Raw genomic sequence first — 23,868 nt, 5'->3', positions numbered from 1 at the left:
CCCCAAAACGGGTCCCTTTCCCAGAGCAAGCGGTTCCCCCTTTCACTCCATCCAAACCACTTATGACACTGAATATCTTTATAAATCTCATAGAGTCATAGAGCACGGAAACAGGCCCTTCAGCCCAAATGGTCCATGCTGACCAAGATTCCCACCTAAGCTGGTCCCATCTGCTGGTGTTTGGCCCATATCCCCCTAAACCTTTCCCATCCATGTATCTGTCCAAGTGCCTAATAACTGTTGTTAACGTACCTGCCTCAACCACTTCCTCTGGCAGCTCGTTCCATATACTGACCACCCTCAAGGTGAAGAAGTTGCCCCTCAGGTTCCTATTAAATCTCTCTCCTCTCACCCTAAACCTTTGCCTTCTAATTCTTGATTCCCCAACCCTGGGAAAACTCTGTGCTTATTTCTTTTGAGAGCAATAACAATTATTGTACCAACCTTGTTGAGAAAGGTCCCATTAAGAGATATTGTGATTCTCTGTTAACTACCTCTGTGTAGTGGCTGCACAATGTTAATATATAAAATGGCTTCACATAGAGAAGCCAGTTGTGAAAACCACTAAACTATGAATGTTGTTTTCATTTAGCGTCCATTAAAAGATGGCATTTGATGACTGTGATAAGTATATGCTATCACCATGAATATTTGCCAACAGATATCATTGGGGTTTACTCTGCATAGGGTCAGTCTCTCTCCCCAGAAATAATTCCTTAGAAATAGAGTTAAACCCAGATATAGTGACTTCAGGTATTGTACTATGCCACTGAAATACAACTAGATTGAAGACAATGGAGTAAATTTCAGAGGTAATATGCAATGTGTTAAAGCTACCTTGTAGCAGGTGAAGTTCAACCAACCAGGGGAAGTATGCCATGATGCAGGTGTATCTGTGATCAAGCAGTCAATGGACTCTCCTGTGTTCTAAGATTTGACAATTCCTTGATGTAAAGCTCTATTCCAGCGAGATTCAAAGTGGAGTTGTTAGCAGCACTGATGCTGTTCAAAGAGTAGCTTTTGACAGGAACAAAGTAGAACACGCTAGAAACACTCAGCAGGTCGGGTAACCTCTCTGGAAAGAGAAGCAGAGTCTCAGGTCTGAGTCCAACATCAGAACTGGGAAGAAGAGAAAATAATTTTGTATTACTGCCCACATTGAGTACTATCTGCTATAGTTTTGCCCACTCACTTGATTATCTCTGTGTGTAGAAGAGCAATTGAAATGAAGAGCTTTGGGTGATTCTCCACTCCCTTCCTTCACTGCCCAAACAAATTAAAGAACTTCCATTATCAACGTGCTGATAATCAGCTAATATCATAGACCGTCACTAGAATCCGAGACGTCCCAGGTCCATCATCCAATAGTTTCACAAATTAACAATTCTCATTTGATAAAAGGCACTGACCTGAAACATTAAATCTTTTTCTCTCCACAGATGTTGCCTGACCTGCTGAGAGTTTCCAGCAATTTGTTTTTATTTCAGATTTCCAGTATCTGTGTTTTTATTTGATTTTCATGGCTTTCACAGAGTTGTCTCTCCCCAAGGATTAGTGATCAGAAAGCAATTAATGATGGAACAGTTTAATGTTAATAAGCTTAACAGCAGCTGAAAAAAAATCCTTGGTTCGAGGATTTAAGAGTGCATGTAAAATATTTCATTTCTTTTCGCATTCAATCTTTGTACCGTGTGGATACCTTTTCGTAATTCCTCATTCTTCAAACAAAACACAATTTATGGACTCTTAATGTTAAAGGCAGAGTGGAGGATATACTCGGAAAATGAACAACAGTTCATCAATTATTCACTTCTTGGATAATTTGTCCAAATATACATTTCCATCTCTGCTAAAATTTCTTATGATGTGGAAAAATTCCAGCAAGTGAAGTAAAACTAAGGCCACAGATTTAGGGAGTATTGTGAGTATAAATGTAATGGTATTGGTTTATTATTGTCACGTCCCGAGGTACAGTGAAAAACTTGTCTTGCATACCGATCGTACAGGTCAATTCATTACACAGTGCAGTTACATTGAGTTAGTACAGAGTGCATTGAGGTAAATGTATGTTGTGTCCATCTGAATTGCTTTTCTCTGCTATGTGATCTCATAGAACAGTGCACCACAGGAACAAGCCCTTCAGTTCAGGATTTTGTGCCAAAATAATTAAATGAGTAATTAAGTGCATAAGTAAACTAGTCCCTACTGCCTACACAATGTTCATATCCCCCCATTCTCTGCATATTCATGTGCTTATCTAAGAGCCTCTTAAACACCTCTATCGTATCTGCCTCCACCACCACCCCAGCAGCATATTTCAGGCACCCACCACTCGCTGTGTAAAAAACTTGCCCCGCACATCTCCTTTGAACTTACCCCTTCTCAATTTAAATGCATGCCCTCTAGTATTAGACATTTTGACCCTGGGAAAATGGCATGAACATTGCCTGTTATATATCCGAAGCATAAAGAGGGCTGCTAAACTGGAACATGCTGAAAGTGTGTGCGTGAACTATAAAACATGATTGGAGTTGGGTAATGGTTGCATTTCCCGTGATGTCCACATCCTTAATCAAATTAAAAGAACCTAAAATGCCATTTGGTGACCTATTTACATCATAGGGTATACTCAATGGCACTGTTAGTTCTCACGGAGACAAGTGTTCCTGATGATGGGCTCTTTGATGCTGAGTCCACTGTGCAGGCAACTTTCATTCATGGATTTTCAATGCCTTGAATTCAAGCAGAAGATTATTTCCTGCTCTGATACTAATCATCAGCAAAATATCAAAGTCGAGTTTATTGTCATATGCACAAGCACATGTATGTACATGTGCAGTGAAAAACTTACTTGCAGCAGTACCACAGGCACATAGCATCAGATAAGCTGCAGTCACAAGAAAAACATAAATTAAATATAAATTATACACCATTTTACAAGAAAGAACACAAATAAAAGAAGTCATAGTGTTGCTATACTGAGGTAGTGATTAGGGTTGTGCAGGTTGGTTGAAGAACTGAATGGTTGAAGGGAAGTAGGTCTTCTTAAAATATGGTCTGGTCCACCTCACAACACCTCACTCCATCTTCAAGCTGGCTCTTTCAGTAACAGCGGCAATTTGCCTTATATCTAAACAAAGGAAACTGTGAAGATCTAAGGGTTGAGGGCTGCACGGTAGTGTAGTGGTTAGCGTAACGCTATTACAGCGCCAGCAACTCGGGTTCAATTCCGGCTGCTGTCTGTAAGGAGCTTGTACGTTCTCCCCATATCTGCATGGGTTTCCTCCGGGTGCTCCAGTTTCCTCCCACGTCCCAAAGACGTACGGGTTAGGAAGTTGTGGGCATGCTATATTGATGCCAGAAGCGTGGCGACACTTGCGGGCTGCCCCCAGAACACCCTATGCAAAAGATGCATTTCACTTTGTGTTTTGATGTACATGTGACTAATAAAGATATCTTAACTTGTTAAATTTCTGACATGGCACAAAATGACTCAGAAATGGTTGTTGTCGTATTTCACTCTGGATTGTGTCAAATTTCATTTGTGTGATACTGGAAAAAAAGAGCTTGAATATAAATCAAATTCATTTTGCTACCTAAAAAATTCCAATAAGTTTGGTATACTTATCAGAGGTAATCTCCAGGGCAGATCTGATTTTCTACCAGTTCATTCATGGAAGTTTCCTTCACAGTTATACAACTTCATTCCTAAATTCAACAAAATAATTATCGTTATCAGAGATTTTTTGCTGTATTCTCTTGCATACTATTCAGAACTGGAGATGATAATAGGATCCCCATGTAGTTTCGCTGCAATTATCAGCCGATATATCTTGAGTGATATCACTAGATCACTGCCATCTGTTCCTCTTGGTGCTCTCATAAAACTCTTAAAGGGTTTCATAAACTTTCTTCAGTTTTAGCCCATCTAACCTGTTTCAAAAGTCCTCTTTATTCATCATAAACCTCACCTCACTCAGTCCCACGATAATCACCTCCACAGTGATTCTCTTTCAGTAAAGATTGATCAAAACACAAAGTAATTGCAACCACTATTTTTAATGATCATTGAACACTGATAACTGTCTTCTAAATCTTTCACTTTATCTTTATCATCAGTTTTTTTTTGAAAGATTGTGATTATTATAAAAATGCATTACTCTTTCCTTTGATGTTGTCCAAAATTGTTTCCTGATGGATCTTCAGCTTTCTTGCTTTGTGATGACTTTCCTCAAAAAGTAATGAGTAATGAGTAGATCTGCAGGGAGTAGCTTGCAACGAGTCACCACACTCTGGCGCCATCTTGCCAGATGGAAATGTAAGGTCAAGGCTTTGCCCCTCAGTCCTGACCCTTACACCCATGATTTAGTCTGAAGGGAGGGGCTGGATTCAGAAACCCGCTGCCGTTTAGGGGAATGGTAAGTGAATGTAAAATATTCCCTGAGGAACAGCAAATTATGTGCCCTTCTCACCAATCGTCCCTCAAGTGATGCCGTAAGGAATAGATTATCCAGGCATTTATCCTTTTACATTTTGTGGAACTATGTGCTAATTGACAGTGACTTCACTTCAACAGTACTTTATCGGTTGTAATGATCTTTGGAATATTCTGAAAACATGAAAGCTGGTGTATAATAGCAAGGACTTTAATTCTTCATTTCACTCCCACTCCAATTGATCTGCCTGTGGCCTCCTGAATTGTTAATACAAGGCCCAATATAAGCATAAAGAATAATAACGATCCAGATCAGTTTTTGCTTGGTCTCTGGAGTGTTAAACCCACAACATTTGGACTCTCTGCTGCTGTTTCAGAAGATTGCTGCAAATGCTGGGACCTGATTTAAGCTAAAAGTGATCCACCATACTGAAAATAATTGATCAAAACCGTAAAGGAATATGAAAAAAAATGAGGTTTAAGAGATGAGGGATTGAATGGGTAAAAAGAAAAGCTACTAATTATCAATAAATACAGAAAATGCTGGAAACATTCAACAGGTCAGGAAGCTTCTGTGGAAAGAGAAAGAGAGTTAACACTTCAGGTCAAAAACCCTACATCAGAACCAGGATAGCAAGAAAACAAGTTAGCACTTCTGGAGTCAATGTCAAAATCAACAATGTTAGGTAACACACTTTCTCTGCTTAAATCAGAACTGGCCAGTTCTGCTGTCGATTATCCATCTGTAATTTTAACAACTTTTTGTCTCTCCACTAACACTGCTGCTGAGAACTATCAACAGCTCTCATTCCACAGTTTTTACATGTTACTGGGTTTGTGTTCTCTTTCTCAAAGTCCTTCATTAACTGTCAACTGAATGGCTTCATCAAGATAAGATAAGATAATATATCTTTATTAGTCACATGTACATTGAAACACACAGTGAAGTGCATCTTTTGCGTAGTGTTCTGGGGGCAGCCCTCAAGTGTTGCCACGTCTCCGGTGCCAACATAGCATGCCTGCAACTTCCTAACCTGTACGTCTTTGGAATGTGGGAGGAAACCGGAGCAATCTTCACTGCAGCTTCTCTCCCGCTGTTATAAGACCATTGAACAGTCCCGGAGTACGATAAGGCGGACTCTTGACTTCACAATCTACCTCGTTATGGCCTTGCACCTTATTGTCTGCCTGCACTGCACTATCTCTGTAACTGTAACACTTTATTCTGCATTCTGTTATTGTTTTCCCTTGTACAAAGATTGGAGAGATAAGTACGAGAGGACATGACTTTAGGGTGAAAGGGGAAAGGTTTAGGGGGAACATTAGAGGGAATTTCACTCAGAGAGTGGTGGGAGTGTGGAACGAGCTGCCATCTGATGTGGTAAATGCAGGGTCACTCTTAAGTTTTAAGAATAAATTGGATAGATAGATAGATGGGAGAGGTCTGGAGGGTTATGGACTGGGTGCAGGTCAATGGGACTAGTGGAATAAAGTTTTGGCACAGACTAGAAGGGCCAAATGGCCTGTTTTCTGTGCTGTAGTATTCTGTGGTTCTACTGCCTCAGTGAACTGATGTGAGGAAATGACCTGTATGGATGGCATGCAAAACAAAGTTTTTCACTGTAGCTTGGTACATGTGACAATGATAAACCAATTTACCAATTTGCCCTGGCCTCACCTTATCAGAGATACTTCCTTTGCCCTATCGATCCATCCCTCAACCTCTCTGCAATACAAAGCTAACTTCTTTACTTGTTATCCTGGTTCTGATGTAAGGTCTTCGACCTGAAACATTAACTCTGTTTCCCTTTCCACAGATGCTTGCTGACCTGTCGAATGTTTGCAGCATTTTCTGTATTTATTTATAGTTAGAAGTGGTTCTTTTTCTCCACTGCATACCTCATCTCCTTAGCCTCTCTTTTTATCATTTTCCTTAGTGACTTTCTTGATTATTTTCATTAGGTAGGTCGCTTTCAGTTTAAATCAGCTCCCAACTTTAGCGGCAATCTTTTGAAGTGGCAGCAGGGAGTCAGGGGAGTCCAAATGTTGTGGGTTTGACTTTCACTCCAGAGACAAAGACAGATCCAGGCAGATGCTCCATTGCAGTACTGAGGGGGTGCCGTACTGTTAGAGGTGCTACCTTTCAGATGGGATGTGCGATCAATGACCCATCTGCCTTCTTAGTGGGCTGTTAAATACCCCATGGTAGGATTTGAGGAAAAGTGTCTTGCCCCCCACAATGTCCTGTTGAATATCAATACTTCAATCAGAATTGTTGGAACAAATTATATGGTCACTATTACATTCCAATTTCAGATAAATTGCTCCTCCTCCGTCCCTTTTCTCTCTCCTCCTGATCTACCCAGTTCTTCCTACACCCAACCCAGCCCCGTCACCCTGTTCCTTTCCCCTCCTCTACCCACTCCGTCTGCCCATCAGCCACACACCCCTCCCACTGGGTCCCCTCCCACCTCCGTTGTTTGGTTCCACGATCCACCTTCCTCTCCTATCAAATTCCAGCATCTGCAGCCCTCTGTCGCCTCCACCTATCACCCTCTGGTGCTATCTCCACTCTTCCTCCCTCCCCCATCTGTCTGTCACCCCTCCCCACGTGGATCCACCTGTCTCTTGCCAGCTCTTGCTCCACCCCTCCCTTTTTATACTGGCTATCTTGGCAGCTCGTTCCACCTTTTTATACTGGCTATCTCCCCTCTATCTCTCATCATCTCATCGAAGGGTCTCGACTCGAAACGTCGACTGTCCATTTCCCTCCAGAGATGCTGCCTGACCTGCTGAGTTCCTCCAGCATCTTGTTTGTTGCTCCAGATTCCAGCATCTGCAGTCTCTTGTAACTCCTGTTACTATAATATTGTTTGTGGATTATCTGCCAGAAATTATCTGCCACATTACAATGATGAAAGGGGTTCAAAGCCTTTCTTGATAGAGAACAGCTTTCTTTTATCCATGACAGTCTTAATTTTACTGCTCGATCTTCTGTATTAAATTAACATCTTATTAGAATGTGCATTTGAAATGCATTTTCTTTTTTAACAACCATCTGCACTGATTTCTCCTTCTGTCTGGTCTCAGCTGCCTAACTCCTACTTTTCCCGAATCAGTTTTAGTCCAAATTGCTCACTCATGTTTTATATTAACATTTCCCCTCTCTTGCTGGCTCTTAAACCTTAACATGATGTTGTCGTGTCCATGAACAGAGCTGAACATAAGAATATAGTGTCAGGAGTAGGCTACTTGGCCCCTCAATCCTACCCCTCCCATTCAAAATGATTATGGCTGATCTGCCCCGGGCTTCGTCTCCTCTTCAGTACCAGTTCCCCAGAGCCCTCAATTCCCCGATCTTTCCAAAAATTATCTACTTCTTCTTAAAATGCTCCTCAAAATCTCACCTCTACAACCTTCCAGCAGAGAGAGTTCTAGAGATTCACCTTCTCAACGTCCCTGCTCATCTCGAGGGCATAGCTTTAAGGTGAGAGGGGGACAGTTTAAAAGAGATGTGCAGGGCAAGTTTTTTTACACAGAGAATGGTGGGTGCCTGGAACGGACTGCCAGGGGAGGTGGTGGAAGCAGATACAATAGTGGTGTTTAAGAGTATGTAAGCAGGCACATGAACATGCAGAGAATGGAGGGATATAGATCATGTGCAGGAAAATGGGATTAGTTTCATTTGACATCATAGTTGGCACAGACGTTGTGGGCTGAAGGGCCTGTTCCTGTGATGTACTGTTTTGTGTTCTTTGTTCTATCTCATGACCACTGTCTAATCTTCTAATTATGATCCCTCGTTTGAGATTCTCACACCAGTGAGATTCTCACAACAGCATTCTCACAACAGCATCTTTCAGATATGACAATGGGAAGGACATTGTAAAAGCAGTTGATGATATTTGGGGCTAGGGTGGTTACTCTAACCTTGTGGTTACTTGCAATTTCCTTATTAATCCTGCTACAATGAGCACCGTTTGTCTTGTAACAGGCAGTGAAAATAAAAAATATACTGGAGTTCAAAATGATAATATCAAGCAGTTCTATTTCATTTCCTCAGCCATAATGAAGGCTGCAGGGAATATTAGATTTTCTTTGAAAGGAAAAGGCCACAAATTGCACAAATTTTCATGTCATCATCTCAATAAGATGCAAACAGTATCCCTTCTCACACAAATTAAAAATTGGCAAGATATCTACCAGGCTTGCAGTGATTACATTATTGCCGGCAATCGGCTTTCTATCAAAGACATGATATGAGGATTGAAGACAATCCACAAACCCATCCAAGTTTGAAGACAAGGAAATTCAACTTTACATGTTCAATTGGCCAGTAAACTGATGACTCACTTTCTCCTCTCAAGGCTGAAAAAGAAGTGAAGAGAGCCCACTAGGTGGCCTATGGATTAATTCAACATTCATTCACTAGGTACTTGAGTGATTGTAGATTGTACAGAGTGTAAGGTTGGAATCTGTTTTGTGATATCCTTAGAAATGTCTAAAGCACCATATAAATATAATCTCGATTCTCTCAACCCGAAATGTTGACTGTCCATTTCCCTCTACAGATGCTGCCTGACCTGCTGTGTCCCTCCAGCATTTCGTCTGTGTTGCTCCAGGTTCCAGCATCTTGTGCTTCCTCTTCATATGCTGGTTATTGACTTCCAAATCAACAGATAACTATCAATACGATAAATACCAGAAAGATGAACTCTTGATCTCTAAATTTACTTCGTCATGCCCCTTGCACCTTACTGTCTACCTGCACCGCACTTTCTCTGTAACTGTAACACTATATTCTGCATTCTGTTTTTATCTTATTCCTTTTGTGCTACCTCAATGTACTTTTGTATGGAATGATCTGTCTGGATGGCATGTAAAAAAAAAGCTTTTCACATGTGACAATAATAAACCAATTACCAATAAGTGATGCAGTGTTTTGATCTGAAACATCAACAATTCCTTTCCTCCCACAGAGGCCTCCTGATCTGCTAATTTCCTCCAGCAGATTGTTGGTTGCTCCAGATTCCAACATCTGTATTCTCTTGTGTCTCCAATATCAATCTCTAATTTAACATCCAGAGTCCTGACGACTTCTCCACTCTGCCTTAGTAAAACTCTTGTTGCAGATACTGGTCCTGTATGCCAAATGCAACATTAAATGGTAAGACACGAGTGTTCACCGGTGTTCTGGTTCTATTGTCTGCATCCCTGTAAATATCTGGATCCGGTCAGTGTTTCTCCTCCCAATTTCATCAAGTCTTGCATCTCATCCATTCATTAAGCATGTGTCCCATTTTTACTTACAATTTCAGGTAAGCGAATTGAATTAATCCCATCTCTATCCATTCGCTTTTTCTGAATCCTCTAATCCTTCCTGCATTTCAATTTTTGAAGCTTTATCCAACTCTCTTTGTTTACGTCTATTTAATCCGCTTTATTGTATCACATAATTGAAAAAAAAAATAATTTCCTTATCTTAAATTTACACCCCGGATCCCACGATCAGAGAAGCTTACAGAAGGGATTAACTAAATTGGCACAACATTGTGGGCCAAGGGGCCTGTTCTGTGCTGTACTGTTCTATGTTCTATGTACAGCATGGTCACAGGCCATTTGTTCCATTGAATAAGTGCCAACTGTCAAACACCCGTTCACGCTAATCCTACGCTAAACATTATTTTCACATTCCCATCAGTCCCTTCCACTTCTTCCTCTCACCTACACACTTGGGGCAAATGGCAACAGCCAATTAACCTACCAACCTGCACATCTTTGGGATGTGGGAGGAAACCAGAGCACCCAGGGGAAACCCACACAGTCACAGTGAGAATATGAAAACTCATGCGTCGTTTGTGAAATGGAGCTCACTTAATTAATGTTCTCCGGTTGTAAGAAAACAGCTCAAAGTGAGAGTTGGATTTCACCATTATATATATGTTAAAGGTTTCTCAGGAATTATTCTTAGCCATGATTATAAACAGTCCCAGAGTCATAGAGTCATACAGCACGGAAACAGGCCCTTTGGCCCAACTGGTCCATGCTGACCAAGATGCCCCATCCAAGCTGCCAGCGTTTGGCCCGTAACCTTCTAAACCTTTCCAATCCATGTACCTGTCCAGCTGTCTTTTAGAAGTTGTTATTGTACCCGCCTCAACCACTTCCTCTGGCAGCTCGTTCCACATGGATACCATCCTTTGTGTAAAAAAGTCACTCCTCATGTTCCTCTTAAATCTTTTCCCTCTCACCTTAAACCTATGCCCTCTAGTTCTTGATACCCTAACTCTGAGAAAAAGATTGAGGACTGAACTTGCTTTATTTTTTCTAAAAGTTAAAGCAAATGATAAAACGAGATTAAACAACAATAACTCATCTATTTAAAACTTTATGTGATGTTATTTCCATTTTACAAAAAATTCCGCTGAATATTTGTATGGAAAGGACTGAATGCGAATGGAGACACAAGAGACTGCAGATACTGGAACCTGGAGCAACACACAATCTACTGGGGCAACTCAGCAGGTCAGGCAGCATCTGTGGGAGGAAAGGAATTGCCGACATTTTGGATCAAAACCCTGGGTTTCAACCCGAAATATCAACAATTCCTACCCCCCCCCCACAGATGCCGATTGACCCTTTGAGTTCCTCCAGCAGATTGCAGATTGTTTAAATGCAAATGGGATTGACAAAGTGTTCTCCTTTGAGAAACAAGTAAAACGGCAATTCCATTTTTTATGATTCTACCCAACCTAGTATTGATTCAATAAATAGACCACCTAAGTATGAGAGGAAATTCCGTGCGATATTTATCTCCAGAACTAAGCCTCATGGGTGCACAATAGTTCATTTCAAATTTCCTACAAATTGCTCATGCTTTTTCGCCCAATAAAGTATTATTTTATATCTGTTCTCGGGATTTATTCTCAATGGCAATGCCAGTTTACTGTCCAGCTCTAATTGCCCCTGTGCTGAGGATGCAGTTAAGAATGATCCACGTTGGTGGGGATGGAATCACACATAGACCCAGATTTGGTGTTGACGGGGGATTTCCTTCTCTATAGGACACTGTTGAACCAGATGTTATATTTTATGACACTCTAGTTATTTTCTATCACAGCTTCTTTGGCAACTGCTCTGCCCAAGACAGCAAGAAATTGCAGAGAGTCGTGAACGCAGTCCAGTCCATCACGCCTCCCCTCCATGGACTCACTGCTTTGGGAAAGCAGCCAACATAATCAATGACCCCCTCCCACCCCAGTCGTTCTCTCTTCAACCCCCTCCCATTGGGCAGAAGATACAAAAGCTTGAGAGCACATACCACCAGGCTCGAGCACAGCTTCTATCCTGCAGTTATCAGACTTTTCAACTGATCTCTCATATGCGAAAAAATGAACTTCTGATCTCCCAATCTATCCTGCCATGGCCCTTGCACTTTATTCATCTACCAGCACTGCACTTTCTCTGTAACTGTAACACTATATTCTGTATTCTGTTTTCCTTTTTACTACCTTGATGTACTTAGATTTGGAACAATCTGTCTGGATGGCGTGCAAACAAAAGCTTTTCACTGTATCTTGGTACATGTTACAATAATAAATCAATTCCAATTCCAATTTATAGCTACCATTACTGCAGCCAGAATTTTTAAAAAATTCTAGGCTTACTTAAATTTAAATTCCTCAGTTGCCATGGTGGGATTTGAACTCATGTATCTGAGTCAATGGTTTGGCAATGCTGTGCCTCAGTAATTTTACAAATATGCCACATACCTATCATAGAGAACTAGTTTGGGACAAGTTTTTAGTTAAAACCTTCTGTTTAAACATGAAAAAAGTTTAACCAGAAGAAATTTAAAGTGAAGAATCCACACATCTTTCCAACATTACAGCTCTGACTGGAAGGTTTGTGCATCAGCAATGTTCTCTGGAACTGTGCCAGAGTTTCAGTATGCATCAGACAGATTAATATTGCAATAGGTTGGATAAGCATGAGTTGACCAAAGAATGTCAGCATGGATTTGTGAAAGGTGGGTGAAATCTGACTAATCTCATTGAATTTAATGAGGGGTCTATTAACATGGCAAGCCTGAAGTGCTTGTGGATGTTGTCAATGTCAATTTCAGAAGATATTTGATAAGACTCTACACTAGGGATTCCCAGTGAAATTAAAAAGACATGGAATTGCAGATAGCCCCGAGACATGGGTCAGCAATTGGTTGAAAGGTTAGTGAATCTCTGGGATTTGACACATGATGTTAACCCTTCCTCGCCCAGCTGATGGATAGGAGAGAGAAAGTCAAATCAAATTTATTGTTATATGTACAAATACATACTAAATTAAAAACCTACCTGCAGCAGCATCACAGGCACATAGCATTAGAAGCACAGCATTCATAAAAACAAACATACATTAAACATAAATTGCACAAGAATTGTACCAGAAAGAACACAATTAGAACAAAAAAACAAAGTTCATTGTAGTGCAAGGTGGTCACAGTGGTCATAGTGTTACTGTACTGAAGGGTCATTGAGGGGTCAGCAGTGGAAAGGGTGAGCAGCTTCAAGTTCCTGGGTGTCTACATTTCAGAGGATCTATTCTGGGCCCAACACATTGATGCAATCATGAAGAAGGCACACCAGTGGCTCTACTAACAGACTTTGAGGAGATTTGGTACATCACCAAAGACTCCTGCAAATTTCTACAGATGTACAGGGGAGAGCATTCTGACTGGTTGCATCACAGCCTGGTATGGGGGCTCCAATGCGCAGGATTGCAAGAGGCTGCAGAGGGTTGTAGACTCAGCCAGCTCCATCACAGGCACAACCCACCCCACCATCGAGGACGTCTTCAAGAGACAATGCCTCAAGAAGGTGGCATCCATCATTAAGGACCCTCACTACCCAGGACATCCCCTCTTCTCGTTACTACCATTGGGGAGGAGGTATAGGAGCCTGAAGATCCACACTTAATGTTTAAGGAACAGCTTCTTCCCCTCCACCATCAGATTTCTGAACGGTCCATGAACCCATGAACATTACCTCGTTATTCCTCTTTTGCACTTTTTATTTATTTTTGTAACTTATAGTCATTTTTATGTCTTTATGTCTTGCACTGTACTGCTGCCACAAAACAACAAATTTCACGACATATATCAGTGATAATAAACCTGATTCTGATTCTGATTAGGGTTGTGATGGTTGGTTCAAGAACTGAAGTAACCGTCTAGAACCTGGTGATGTGGGACTTGAGGCTTCTGTACCTCCTGCGCAATGGTAGCTGCCAGGAAAGGATTAAAGATTTAAATCCGGTGATCTGTACTCCATCACAAGACGTAGACCCCCATCACGTTTCTGTCTGAGTGTCAGTATGTTCCACTGTGGAGTGTCAGGACACTACATTAATTTCTTTAAATTGGCCTCCCATTTCCAGTGGGGAGCCTGATTTATGGTTCGCTGCTATGGGATATCGCTGGAAACATAGGTAGATATCTTCATTGGTTACATGTACATCGAAACACACAGTGAAATGCATCTTTTGCGTAGTGTTCTGGGTGCAGCCCGCAAGTGTCGCCACGCTTCTGGTGCTAACATAGCATGCCCACAACGTCTTTGGAATGTGGGAGGAAACCGGAGCACCTGGAGGAAACCCACGCAGACACGGGGAGAATGTACAGACTCCTTACAGACAGCGCATGGTGGTGAAAGGGAGCCAGAACAATACATTCAGGAGCTGAGTGGGGAATTAAATACTAAATATAAACAACTTCCTGCCTTTAGCATAGAGCCATTGAGTCATAGAGTTAAATGGCTTGGAGAAAAGCCCTTCATCCATGCCAACCAAGGTGTCTTCCTGGGTTAGTCTCATTTGCCTGTGTTTGACCCATATCCCTCTAAACCTTTCCTATCCATGTACCTGTCCAAATGCCTTCTAAACATTATAATTGTATCCATCTCTACCACATCCTCTGGCAGCTCATTCCATATTACCCACCACCCTCTGTGTGAAAAAGTTGTCCCTCAGGTCCTACCTTAAACCTTTGCCCTCTAGTTTTAGACTCCCCTACCCTGGGAAAAAGATTATGACCATTCACCTTATCTATGTCCCTCATGATTTAATAAACCTCTGTAAGATCATCCCTCAGCTTTCTTCATTCCAGGGAAAACATTCCCAGCCTATCCAGTTTCTCCTTATAACTCAAGCCCTCCAGTCCCGGTAACATCCTTGTGGATCTTTTCTGCACGATCTCTAGATTAGAGGGACCTCACACTGGGCTTCCTTGACTTCACCCACATACTCACTGTACCCCAGAAAAACAGGGCCAACATCTTCCTTAGGAACCTGTAAAGAGGCCTTGGTTTCAGACATTATGTAGTAATGACTTAGCTAAATAAACAGAGGATAGCAATTTAATTGTGCGGCATAGGTTTTTTTGAACATTATGAGGCTCCATTTGTATGTAATTATGTGTTATAATGTTTCCTTGCCTGGTTCTGTGCTAGAAGGAGACAAAATACAAAACCAATCCCACTGAAGTCTATGGCTGCTCACCACCTTCTCCTGCAAGAGAGAGGAAAGTATGCTAATGGGATCCAATGGGATACACCAGCTGTTGCTGAACTGTCTGACGTGTGCATGTTGCTGGTATATAATCATTGGAGTAGTGGAAAGTGATGAAGGTTGGGTAGGGTAACTGACTGTTGGGTAGGAGTGACGATTGTTGGAGTCTGTTGCCAGCTCAGTGTCGGAGATATGTTTCATGAAGCAGTGTTTGAGGTGCAGTTGAAGGTGGACGTGTTCGCTCACCTTGGCTACACTGTCCAGGTCATTAAACCTCTTGCAGTCCAGTGTTGTTCTCGGAAGGGGCCCACTGGCATTGCATATCTGACTTAGAGGCTGTCCTGGGCCAGTAGGGGTGCAGGACCACTGCCCTGGTGTCAACTTCTTCCACATAGATTTCCAAAGCAGTTATCCAAGAAGTGGGCGGGCTGTTCCCAAGTCTGCCTTGATAATCAACGCTTCTCAAGCTTCATGGTGGTTATGTCAGCAGCCCTTTATGAGCTGCAGCCATTCCTGAAATCACCATGGTTGCATTTTTCTGCCGCACCACAATCCTGAACTTATGTTCCCATTGTATGCCAGTATACTACTGACATAACAGTGTGATTGATACTACTCAACTTACTCCATGGGATGGACGGACAAATTATGTGTGCGTGCAATGCAGGAACAAACTAAAAGAGGGACATCAATATTTTAGTGAACACTACCCCGCTCAGTACAATTTCTAGGCCAACCGCACCCAAGAATACAGAAGACACTAAGTCAAGAGGCATGGGAAGTTATTGGGATGGGAGCAGGAAGCTACAAAGAGACAAAGAGGGATTGACTAAGTCCTTGAAACTATGGCAATGGTGATTTATGTGGGGTAATGTGAGGTCATCCACCTTTGTTCCAAGGAAGATAAAGCAAAAAGTATTCACAACAAGTTAATTAATGTTGGAAAGAAGCCAGTCATGTTGAAAAAGACATTTTGGAGCAGCATTTATCACTTGGCAATTGCAGTTGGATGTCTGAAGAATATACTGTGTAAACCGTTCCTTGAGATCCGCTTGTATAAATGTTTGCAAGTGTGACCTGTGCAGCCTGTGCTTCGGTACAAGCACATTGAATATCATAGCAAACTCCTGAGAGCACAGGAATGAGAGCTGATCATAGGGAGGCAGATCATTCAACAGTTCAAAGAAAAATACAAAGAAGTGACATTTTGAGAATGAAGATAAATGTTTCTGCTGATTGCTACATTCACAGTCCCTCTTAGTTGGACTTATACATCAATTCAGTCAACCACAGACGGAGACTAAGGAATGAATCATTTTTTGAAAAGGTAGGTGAACTTACGTGACCACTGTCATAAAGCTCAAAATCAAATTGAGCCAGAAACACACATTACAGGCAATGCAAGACACCCACCCGAGGATGTGTATGTGGATCCCAAGCAGAAACAATCTACAATGAAAAAGGCCAAGGTATTCTGCATAGTAGAATGAACCTCACAGAAGGAATCTCAGACTTGGACCTTTTCCCCATTATCTCCCATCAGCACAGGGAGTGAAGGGCACAGAGGAAGTGGGTGGTTCAGGAGTTTGTGGATGTAGGTGCAAATGAGGATGCTTAAGTGAAATGCAGACAGGGAGGCATTTATTGGATTTAAGGCAGAGATAGATAAAGGGGTTAAGGGTTATGGGGAGAAGGGAGGAGAATGAAGTTGAGAAAAAAAGTCCATGATTGAATGGCAGAGCAGACTTGATGGGCCGAATGGACGAATTCTGCCCTATGTCTTATTGTCCTGTGGTCTTATGGAAAGGATCCAGAGTCTCTAAACATTGAGCACTGCCCTCGAGGGGTCTACAATGCAGATAAGATCATCATCTCTTTCTGGAATATGTGTCTGATGGGGGACGCAGCACTTTTTGTTGAGGTTCATCATGTACAATTGCATTACACAGGACTCTCAGGGATACACACTAAGGCAATCATCAATTGGAAGATCATCAGCTCGGTGAAAGACCCACATTGGATTGCCCAAAACATGCCGGTCTTCCAGTGCAAGCGATTGTCTACAACCCTGGCCATTTGCTCTTCTCCCCTCTCCTGTCGGCAGAAGATACAAAAGCCTGACAATGCATACCACCAGGGTCAATGCCAGCTTCTATCCCACTGTTATCAGACTCTTGAACGAACTGTTCATATTCTGAAAGATGAACTCTTAATGCCCCAATCTACCTTGACGGGGCCCTTGTACTTTTTTTGTCTACCTGCACTACACTTCCTTTATAACTGTAACACTACATTCTGCATTCTGTTTTTCTTTTTACTACCTTGATGTACTTATGTATGGCATGATCTGTCTGAATGGTACACAAACAAAAGCTTTTCACTGTATCTCAGTACATGTGACAGTAATAAACTAACACCAATATGGTCCTGGATTATGTGCTGATGAACACACTGCAGCTTGGTACAGACACCATAAGGTCTTTCTGGGATAAGAAGACAAGTTAAGGACACTCCTGCCATTGCATACTGAAACCTGGGTTAAGACTCCTTGGATTGTTTGCTGAAGGAAAGTTCATTAAGGAAATTTAATATCATACTGAGGTCATGTAAATGAAATGACATTGTTTGTACTGAGAACAGTGTCATCAATGTATTGCATTGTGTATTTGTAAATTTTTATGAATAGAATAGTACTTAGGAAAAAAGTGCTGCAATACTCATGTATTTTAGAGGTACTCTTTGAATCGCTAAGTGATTTTGCAGAAATAATTTAATAATGTACAAAACCAACAATCATTGCTCAGTTTGTTCTTTATTACACAACTTGATTTAACATTTGAAAAGAAAGAAATGTCAAAATATAACAGTGGCATTTATAATGATGAATGAATATGAAATATTGTTTCAATCAAATCTCTTATGAACATGAACAAAGAGGCCTTCATTTAATTCTGATTTAAAAGTGGAACACTTCAGCCTGCACTCAGTGTGTTATGTAAAAGGGATGGTATGCTGTACTTTGCCTCAAGAATTCACTCATTCAGAGACAAAGGAGATGGCACTGTGGCACAGCTGGTCGAGCCACTGCCTCACAGCTCCAGTGATCGGGGTTCAATCCTGACCTCTGATACTGTCTATGTGGAGTTTGCACGTTCTCCCTGTGACTGCATGGGTTTCCCCTGGTAGCTCTGGTTTCCTCCCACATCCTAAAGACATTAAACATGGTAGTTTAGTTGGTAACTGTAAATTCCCCTAGTGTGCCAGTGAGTGGTAGAATCTGGATGGAGTTGATAGGACTGTGCAGAGAATAAAATAAGATCAAAATAAAGGCATAAGAGACTGTAGATGCTGGAATCTGGAACAACAATCTGCTGAAGGAACTCAGCAGATCGAGAAAAGGAATCACTGAAATCCTGCATCAAGATCAAGATAGATTATTGCTTGATAATCAGCTCAGACTCATTGAGTCAAAGGCCTGTTTCTGTGATGCTGTTGATATGACTGTAGAGGAGACACAAGAAACTGTAGATGCTGGAATCTGGAGCAACAAAGAAGAAGCTGGAGGTCAGGGGACATCTGTGGAGGGAAATAGACAGTCGAGGTTTCAGTCGAGGTTTGAAGGAACAGTCGGGTAGTGAATGGGTTGGAAATAACACCTGGCAGCCTCATGCAGACCCATTAAGTCCCTGCCATGTGTGATATAAATGCTGGAAATGCTCAGTGGGTCATTAGGCATCTCAATCATACAGCACAGAAACAGGCCCTTTCACCCAACTTGTCCATGCTGACCAAGATGTCTATTCGAGCTAATCAGATTTACCTGCATTTGACCCACATCCCTCTAACCCTTTTCTATCTATGTAAAGAGGAATAGAATTAATGTTTCAGGCCTTGAGGGCATCCTTGACCTGAAGCATCATCTCTGTTTCCGTCTCCACAGCTGCTGCCTGATCTGCTGAGTGTTTCCAGCGTTTTCTCTTTTTATTTCAGAAACTCCCCCCTCACCTGACTGTATATGACAGGTTTTGGGGCAGGCACAGTGGTGTAGCGTTTAGCATAACGCTTTACAGCGCCAGCAACCGGGGTTCAATTCCCGCCGCTGTCTGTAAGGAGTTTGTACGTTCTCCCCATGTCTGTGTGGGTTTCCTCTGGGTGCTTCAGTTTCCTCCCACGTTCCAAAGACGTACAGGCTAGGAAGTTGTGGGCATGCTACGTTAGCGCTGGAAGCGTGGCGACACTTGCGGACTGCCCCCAGAGCACTACGCGAAAAGATGCATTTCACTGTGTGTTTCGATGTACATGTGATTAATAAAGATATCTTATCTTATCTTTTGGCCAGGATAGTTGGGCTGACCGCTGCCTTTACAAATGGAAAAATTATGAAAGGGGATGCAACGTGGTGTCAGGAAAACTCTGGATGGACAGCTGGTAAGTTTGACTGGAAGAGGAGAGAGGAAGGAAGGAAATCGTCTGTTCATGAGTGCTTTGCATGAGCACCAGCTTATAGAATTCGGACTTAAACAGGATCCTTGCAAAGTTGTATCAAACAGGTGTGTTCCACAGACTGTGTGTCCACACTGCGACAGGATTCTTGATAATCGTCAGGACAAATATCAATAAGCTATAAGCCCTGGGGTTTTGTTCAGGGTACATTTGGGTCAGATTTAAATCTTGTACTGGAACGGACCGCTGGTGGGAAGGTTCTGAGCACTCACAAGTCTGTCAGGTGAAGCCGTCAAGTTGTTAGTGGAAAGGTATCAGTGAAGCGAAGTGGTAGAAACTTCTGGAAAGGATGACAGTCGAGAGGACTACATGAACATAAAATATTTTCTGGTGTGCTTCAGAAGTCAGCTCTTCCAACAGATCGTAGCTTTCCCCAACACTGCACTGTAGAGTAGCCACATACTTTATATTCAAGTCTCTGGAGTGAGGTTTAGACTCCAAATCTTCTGACCCAGGAGTGAGGTGTTGGTCTCTGAACACAGCTGGCACTGAAGGGTTAACCATAATGGATTGGAACAGGAAGTACGACATTGTAACCACATGTCTCAATAGAATTCTCATGGGAAATCACAGAAGTAATTTGCAAAATGTTTAGAAATAAACCACTTAACCTGCTCCAAATTTAATGTCAGAGGTTGTGTTTATGCCCTCTTCAACAGTTTGTAAGTAAATCAATTTAAGGTCTGAGTGAGTGATGCTTTTTAATGTTGATGTATAACAAAGGGATTCTACTTGAGATGGTGAAATGAATTTACAAAATGCTACAAGTAGACAAATAGGAATTTGTTCTTCGTAACAGTAGCAAGGAACATAAGGGGAAGATTGGTAAACTGGTTTATTATTGTCACATGTACCAAGGTACAGTGACAAACTGTTTTACATGCCATCCATATGGATCATTTCACCACATCAGTGCATTAAGGCACTACAAAGGGAAAACAATAACAGAATGAAGAATAAAAGGTTACAGCTACAGAGAAAGTGCAGTGCAGGCAGACAATAAGAGGCAAGGCCATAACAAGCTAGATTGTGAAGTCAAGAGTCCATTTTATTGTACTAGGGGTCCATTCAATAGTCTTATAACAGCAGAATAGAAACTGTCCTTGATACGTGCTTTCTGGCTTTTGTATCTTCTGCCTGATGGAAGGGGGGAGAAGAGAGAATCTCTGGGGTGGGTGGGGTCTTTGACTATGTTGGTTGCTTTACCAATGCAGTAAGAAGCGTAGACAGAGTCCATGGAGGAGAGTCTGGTTTCTGTGATGTGCTGAGCTGTGCCCACAACTCTCAGCAGTTTCTTGCGGTAAGATTCATTTTCTGAGGGAGAGGAGATGTGAAGAGAAGGTGGTTGGGGGGGGGGGGGGGGGGGGTGGGGGGGGTAATTGGGAATGGTGGGTTATGGTCGGTGATTTCAGATAACATTAAAAGAGCTTTAAAAATTGGTCCATGTGTCAGCAAAGGGAGGAACATCAAATACTCAACTAATTTTCTTTCTTCTCTTTGCAGTCTGTTTACTTATATAACGGTTGGCTCTTTAAAATAGCATCTCAATAGGGTTATTTTATTTCAGCTAAATAATTGTTTTGGTAGCAGGATTTGCCATTTTTTTCATTTATTCTCATGGATTTATTGAAGTTGTTAATGATTATTATGTTAGCAAGGAACAGCAGTTAACTTGTTTTAAAGGATTAAGTCACTGTTAAATTACACTGTAATTTTCAGATAAAACCCTTCCACCATAGGCACTGTGAGGTTCAGTATGAGCAGGGCCTGTGACTGACTCTGGGCACCTAATTCATTTCAAAATGGTTTGCCAAATTTGCAATATAAGATGAAACATGAAAGTGCATTAATCCAGTGTGTGGCAATGCAAATAGACCCTGAGGTTTGCCCATGCTATTTTTCATCTATCCAATCATCTGTGTTCCTGAATTTTGGGAAACAGGTCATTACAAAGGCCTGGAAGGATTTCTCCATGAAATGCCTACCCTATAAATCTCAGCACTGGTAAGTGAGGGCAAAATCAGGAGAAGGCCAGTTGGCCTAGCTACCTGCCTGAGAATTGTTGAAAAATACAGAGAGTAATTGGCAAGATAAGGGGTTCTTGAGAGAATAGGCATGTCACCGAAAACTCTGACAAACTTCTACAGACATATAGTGGAAAGCATTCTGACTGGTTGCATCACGGCCTGGTATGGAAACTCCATTGCACAGGAACACAAGAGGCTACAGAGAGTAGTGGGCTCAGCCAGTTCTATCACAGGTACAGCTCCTCCCGCCATCAAGGACATCTACAAGAAATGTCTCAGGAAGGTGACATCCATCATCACCGTCCAGACCACACCCTCTTCTCGACGCTGCCATCAGGCAGGAGGTACGGGACCCTGAAGACCCACACCTCAAGGTTCATCAACAGCTTCTTCCCCACTGCCGTTGGGTTCTTGAAACAACCTGATAAACCTTAATACTACCTCGGACTGTATTTCTTTTTTCCCTCCCTCAGCTTGCACAAGTGTTGTTATGTTTATTTTGTCATGTCATTTATGAATAATTTATGTTAATTTAAGTTTATGTTAACTTATGTTTGTGATGTTTGTAATGTACTGCACTGCAGATGCTGCATAAAGCTAATTTTCATGGCATTTATACCTGGGTATGTATGCCTATGACAAATAAGCTTGAACTTGAGCCTCCAGGATGAGCAATGGATCTCTGAAGTAGAATAACAGAATGGGATTTCAGTGTACCTACATGTATGGACATGTAGTACTTAAGTATTTTTGTGTGCAGCCCTACTGGTGGACAAGAGAGGCATGTGGTATGCTTGTTTAGCAAAGGTGAAACAATGAAAATTTTTTGGCCAGGTGTTCTTATTTTGTAGATGGTTTACATTGCGGCCACGGTGCACCAGTGGAGAAGGGAATGAATGCTCAAAGTAGTGAACCAGGTGTCACTTAAGCAGGCTGGATTGTGTTGTGCTGCATCAGTATTGTCGGGGATGCCTTCATCCACGGAAGTGGAGAGCATTCCATCTAACTCCTAACTTGTGATTTATTGGTGGTCGAAAAACTTTGGGGTACTGGTATTGGAATTGGTTTATTATTGTCACTTGTACTGAGGTACAATGAAAAACTTGTCTTGCGTAATATTCGTACAGATCAATTCATTACACAGTGCATGGAAAGTGTCACAGCTACAGAGGAAGTACAGTGCAGGTAGATAATAAGGTGCAAGGTCATAACAAAGTAGATTGTGAGGTCAAGAGTCCATCTCATCGTATAAGGGAACCGTTCAATAGTCTTATAGCAGTGGGATAGAAGCTGTCCTTGAGCTTGGTGGTACGTGACCTCAGGCTCCTGTAACTTCTGCCTGATAGGAGAGGGGAGAAGAGAGAATGACCTGGGTGGGTGTGGTCTTTGATCATGCTGGCTCCTTCACAAAGGCAGCGAGAACTATAGACTCCATGGAGAGAGGTTGGTTTTCATGATGTGCTGGGCTGTGTCCACAACTCTCTGCAGTTTCTGGTGGTCCCGGGCAGAGCAGGCTTCACATCCCTCCATTCTCTGCATATTCATGTGTCTAACAGCCTCTTAAACGCCTCTATCGTATCTGCTTCCACCACCACTCCCTGTGTAAAAAAACTCACCCCGTACATCTCCCCTAAACTTACCCTCCCTCTCACCTTAAATGCATGTCCTCTAGTACATGACATTTCTACCCTGGGAAAAAGATTCTGTCTGTCTACCCTTTGTCCAGCTGAGGGCCAAGATGGGGCCTCCTCACATCACAGGTCAGTGCATGAAACTTTCCCTCACCCAGAGAGACATTCTGTATTTTCAACATTTGAAAATACTACGATATGGATGGAAACCTGTCAGAATGCAATTAAGTGTGATATTGAGTCTGGGCACTCAATCCTAACACTCATTTTAGATGAATAGTATATGGATGAGGTGGCACATAATTAATTATAAAAAACATAGCTGTTGCCGAACCACATGGTAAAAAATAAATCAATAAGAGAAGTATTAGGGCCCCAGAGAGTACTGGGGAACAAAGGGTGAATTATAACTAATGCTATTTCTTTCTTTCCTGAGTTCCGGCCCAATGTTCTCTTTATGTGGAATAGTTCCAGCATTTTTTTTTCTCTTTTCACGCCTCCTGTAATGTTTCATTGGTTCCTGCCTTGGGTGAATCAGTAGCACTCTGGGCTCTAAGCCAAACCATCAACATCCCGAAAGGTGGCAGCAAGACAGTGGTGTTGGTGAAGAACCAACACCAGCTGGTCATTTCAGTGGTGAAGAAGGCATACAAGTAGCTCACCTTCAGAATATAAGAGCAAGGAGGTCATGGTACAACGTTATTAAACTTTG

This window comes from Pristis pectinata, chromosome 8 (genome assembly GCF_009764475.1).
Source record: "Pristis pectinata isolate sPriPec2 chromosome 8, sPriPec2.1.pri, whole genome shotgun sequence".
Classification (NCBI taxonomy): domain Eukaryota; kingdom Metazoa; phylum Chordata; class Chondrichthyes; order Rhinopristiformes; family Pristidae; genus Pristis; species Pristis pectinata.
This window is presented reverse-complemented; position numbering follows the sequence as displayed.